This window comes from Glycine soja, chromosome 19 (assembly GCF_004193775.1).
Source record: "Glycine soja cultivar W05 chromosome 19, ASM419377v2, whole genome shotgun sequence".
NCBI lineage: Eukaryota > Viridiplantae > Streptophyta > Magnoliopsida > Fabales > Fabaceae > Glycine > Glycine soja.
In genome coordinates this window covers 33,876,158-33,881,756 of record NC_041020.1, presented here as the reverse complement: position 1 = coordinate 33,881,756, position 5,599 = coordinate 33,876,158, and the positions used below count along the sequence as shown (strand labels likewise).

Sequence of the window (5,599 nt, the reverse complement as noted above, 5' to 3'; positions counted from 1 at the left end):
CGTCTCCTGGTATGTATCGTCAGTCACGCACTGATGCACACTAGGGAAGTGCTCATAGATCCAGCACTACACAATAATTGAGGTTAACATAACATAAAAACATGTTTAAATCATAATCGAACCTAACATATTAATAAACACAAAATTTACCTGAAATAGCGTCAAGTACCCCGCAAGCTGTCGGGTGGTGGTCCTACAAGCCTCATCTAACTGGTCGTACATATGAACCAGCGCGGCAACCCCCCAAGCGTAACCACCACTATGAGCGAGGTCCCGGAAAGCGTCAAGGTGGACCACATGCACGTATGTTGCACTCTTATTAGCAAAAAGAGTGCAACCGACAAGGTGCAGCAAATAAGCGCGAGCTGCGACAATCCACCGCCGGGCCTGACATCTGGTCTCATAAATGTCACGAACCCATCCTAATCGTACATATGCTCCACGTGTGAGTGCTGTCTCGGCTCTGGCCTCCTCCGCAGACACTTCCAGCAACTCCGTGAGCAAGAATCTGGCCTCCTCCGTAGAAAGAGCGTGGAAACTGTGCAAGGCGCCAGTGATGGGCAAATGTAGAATGGACGACACATCATCCAATGTGATCATCAGCTCTCCTACTGGAAGGTGGAAGGTGCTAGTCTCACTATGCCACCTCTCCACAAATGCGGATATAAGTCCAGGATCGCCAGTAATAACTGAACAATCTATCAGTGGACTTAATCCTGTGGCAGCCACCAGGCCTTCAATCTCAGGCACTGGCCTCCCAATCAGTGTCAGCTTCCTCCCATGTGACACTAACTTCAAATCAGGACGTTCCTGATTTGAAGTACAAATTATACAATTATTAAAAAAAATTAATCATAAACAAATAAATAAACAATGACAAATAATTAACAAATTAAAATACCTGTCCACTCCACACGGCATGTGCAACATGCTCGGCAAATGATGTGAGCACTGACGGGTCACGTGGACCACCAGGGAATCCCTCTGCAGCATCATCACCATCTGACCCCTCACCACTATCAGCACCCTGTGCGTCCGCACGCATCTCAGGTGCCTCCGTAGGCTACTCAAGGACATCATCAGTCATGTCAGCGACGTCCTCAGCCATATCACGTCCCTCCGTAGTCATCTGATGAACGCGTAGCCTACGGGCTGAGGCAGTAGGCCTACGCCTCTCGGGAACATCGCCAGCATCCTCGTCAGCAGCTCTATCTCTGCCTACAACTCTACCTATGGCACGACCTAAAACCTCGTGTTCTGGCCATGATCTGTAAATCATGTCGAACACGTATTTTTTTCGGTCAAAATATACACAATTTTCTTTATAAAAAATCAACTAATATAAAAATAATTCATTACTAAACATCCACAACTTAATTTTAAAAAAAAATTAAACAAACTTCATTTATAAAAAAAAAACACAACTAATGTAAAAAAAATTAATTAGTAAACATCCAACTCTTAATTTAAAAAAAAATAAGAAACTTCATTTCTAAAAAAAACACAACTAAATTACTTAGTAAACATCCACACGTTAATTTTTTTTAAAAAAAATAAACAACTTCAATTATTTATAAAAAAAACACAACTAATATAAAAATAATTCATTACTAAACATCCACAACTTAATTTAAAAAAAAATTAAACAAACTTCATTTATAAAAAAAACAAAACTAATGTAAAAAAAAATTAATTAGTAAACATCCAACTCTTAATTTAAAAAAAAATAAGAAACTTCATTTCTAAAAAAAACACAACTAAATTACTTAGTAAACATCCACAAGTTAATTTTTTTAAAAAAAAATAAACAACTTCATTTATAAAAAAAAACACAACTAATATAAAAATAATTCATTACTAAACATCCACAACTTAATTTTAAAAAAAAATTAAACAACTTCATTTATAATCAAATAAACAACTTTATTGATAATAAAATAAAAAAAATTATTTATAGACAAAAAAAACAACTACTTTCAAAATATTTCCAAACATACACAACTTTATTTATACAAATAAACTACTTCATTTATAAAATAATACATAAGTAATTTTAAATTAAATAATTAGAAAATTAGTCAACTAAAATGATATAAAAAATAAACTAAAACAATTAACAAAAACAATTAACAAAAAAAATATTTTTTTTTTAAAAAAAAAATTTAAAAACTACTTCCGGAAGAAGTACTTCTTCCGGAACAATTCCGGAAGAAGGCTCTTCCGGAAAGTGCTTCCGGAACCTCTGAAAGGTCATCCGGAAGAACCCTCTTCCGGAATGTTTCCGGAACAAGTACATCTTCCGGAAACATTCCGGAAGAGGTGTTCCGAGAGTTTTTCGGAAGATCTGTTCTTCCGGAAGTCGTTTCATTACCTACGGAAGAACCCTTCTTCCGGAAATCTTCCGGAAGATCTTCTTCCGGAAGTTCCGAAAGAACCCCTAACGGGTCTTCCGGAAGGCTCACCGTCACCAAGCTTCCGCCATTTTTTCCGGCGTCCTTTACCCTAAGGTTCATCTACCCTAAGGTTCAACTAACCTACCCTAAATGCTACACATACAGTGCAAAACAAAAGGAAAGCTAAGAAGAAGGCCACCTACCTCGAATGCAAATGGAAGACAAGCCTCGCGGAGAAGATGAAGCCGGAGAAGCCTCGCGGAGAAGAAGAGAAGAAGACAGAATGCTTTTTCGCGGAAGAGAGAAGAGAGGAGAAAAGCTTTTTCGCGGAAGAGAGAAGACAGAATGCTTCCGAAAGAGGGATAAAGTTTTTTGTGTTTTTAAATGAAGGGCAAAATTGACCTTTCAATAAATTGCTGGGTGCACCAGCAATATTGCTGGGTGCACCTAGCAACTCCCTAAACAAATTGATACTTGTCCAATTGGAAGCCATTTTTGTCAATCCACTCTTTTTTTTTCCAGCTTTTTGAATTTCAAAATCCTCTCCCTCTTGCACCATTTGGATATTGTTGAATAGATGTGCACAACTTTGCCCTCATTTTGAATTTTGAAACTATTCTCCACTCATTTCACACAAATAGCATTACCCACCAACATCGTCGTACCGCATCATCTTCCACCAGAACCATTCTCCACCCTTCATCCACCATGACCAAACTCCAACTACCACCAAACAGCATTGTTGCACCACCACTATCGCGCCGCACTCACAGGTATTTCAATGTGACAAATCAAGTTTGAAGTTGCTTCTTTCTTCTCATTACATATGGACTTTTTATTTGATATACGTTCCAATTTTTTGCTGATGTTTTTTTAGTCTTGTTTTTGCTTCTTATATCATAAAAACAAATTCTACTTAAAATTGTTGAAATCTGTTTTTCTTATGAGGTGTTTAACTAAATGCTTCACCCAAATTCCATTATGATTTCTAGAAGTCTTAGGTTACAAAAGCAACAATGACCATTGATTGATAGACCAAAAAAATTGCAAGCTCCCGTACACCATCTAAGCATATGGATATTGTTGAACAACATTGATGAAATGTTCAAGAAATGTTGAAATCTATTTTGCTTATGAGGTGTTTGACAAAATGTCTCACCCAAATTCCATTATGATTTATAGCAGAAACAAGTCATGATGGTTTTAGTGTGAAATTTTCTTTTTATGAAAGATGCAACAAATGTTGCTATTATCACTAATTATGAGTTTCTATTTATGTGGGTTAGGTGTCAAGGAATCAAGGTTAGAGCAATTGGATGAAATTCAAGTGAAAGTTATCAATACTTCTAATGGGAAGAATTTGTCTAAATGTCCATCTTTAATCTTTGAACTCACAGGTGTTGCTTTTGGTAAAATAGTACATCTCTTGGGAAGTTTTGGGTCAGTTCCTTAGCAAGTTAAATTTTTTTTCTTTGAAAGTCTTGGGTTAGTTCCTTAGCAAGTCTTGGGATAGGTTATATATACATATAATGTAACACCCTGATATATATATATATATATATATATATATATATATATATATATATATATATATATATATATATATATATATATATATATTATTAGTAATTATATTTGATTTTGTGTTATTTGACTACATGATAGACTTGAATGAGTTGAAGTATGCCTTGAACTAGTCATGTGTGAATTTCTTGATATAGATGTTGAGCTAAGTTGAAAGTATGAGATTTTAGATTTTACCAAAACCTAGTTCAATAAAATTGCGATATCGGATTCGCTAATCGTTGGATCGTCATCAAATTTTGTCTAGATATCCCTAAGACATTTTTCTACAGTCTGACCGTTGGGATCTTGAAAATAATAACTTTTGGTCTCCCACTAAGCAAGAATGGCATGCTAAGCGCAATTCCAACCGAGGGGAATTGCGCTAAGCGGCCCGAAGCTGCGCTAAGCCCAATTCCAACCAAGAGGAAGTGCGCTGAGCGCCCAGAAGGTGCACTAAACGAGCCCTAGTATAGAGGGGGCTGTGCTAAGCCTAAATTCTTGCACTAAGCGCAAGAAGTGGGCTTCGGCTTAGCGAGACATGCCCGCTAAGCGAAAGTTGCAGGTTATAAATGCGCCCTTAGCATGAAAAACACGATTTTCACTCTCCTCTTCCCCCAAAAACGTCTCCCAAACCCTAAAACCTTATTTTCCACCACCCAAGACCATTGGTGGCCACCGTGAGCCACCGTTACCTGTCGTTGAACCCCCACACCAAGAGGAATACTTTAATAGGAGCGGAATCCTCCTCGAAGATTCGATGGAGAAAATCCTTCAATCCTCCATTTCATAGTATCTCTGAGGTAATCTTGACTTCTAAGCCTTCTCCTAACTAGTTTGAGTTCCTCTTAGTGTCTCTTATGTGTTGGATACTGTAATGGGGTGTTTTTACGCTTCGTTTGAAAAATCCTAGAGAATGAGACATTGTAAAAGTTATATTTTTATAACCTTGAGGTTGTTTTTGCAGCATTCACTAAACCCTGGTCACATTGGCCTGATCGTAATTTCAAAAAGATGTTTCTTTTCTGTAGAACCCGAAATACCCCTCAGCCCTTTATGTTTTGACAGTGGTATTTGACCCCAAATGTTGCCTTTGACCTTGTTTTTGAAATCCATACTAAATTTCTTACGTTTTGGCATAATAGAGACTTGCGTTAGACCGACAAGCGTGAACGAGAGAGAGACCTCTAAGTGACGCAAAGAGGAACTGACGAAGAGCTCACGATAAGTGAGGGGAGTTATTATAAAACATACCGTTTTGACACCATAGTTAGGGTCAGAGAACCTAGCTATGAGAATATCTGCCTATCCCTGTTGCATGTTGATTTTCTTTCAAGAAAAACTATGTTTTTAATGAATGGGATGTGATATATCTATTGTTGATGAATAACATTATTGTTTATTAAACTGATGTTGTTTGAAGACCTAGGGAGCGTGAACCTCAGGCATGGAAAATGTATTTACATACGGAATGAGACTCATTGTTGATGTCACTATTGGTAACTTTAATTGATATGTAGTGATGTTGATGTTTATGATGATATTGATTTGAGATGACGTTGTTAATAAAGACTATGTCAACATGAATTGATGGTATTGTTGATGATTATGTGAATATGAAATGAGGTCGTTGTTGTGTTGAC

The 5,599-nt window shown here is 37.1% G+C and overlaps 1 pseudogene; it reads right to left on the bottom strand.

Moving 5' to 3' along the window:
* LOC114398966 lies at positions 1-453 on the bottom strand (annotated as a pseudogene).
* Positions 454-5,599: the final 5,146 nt, after the last annotated feature.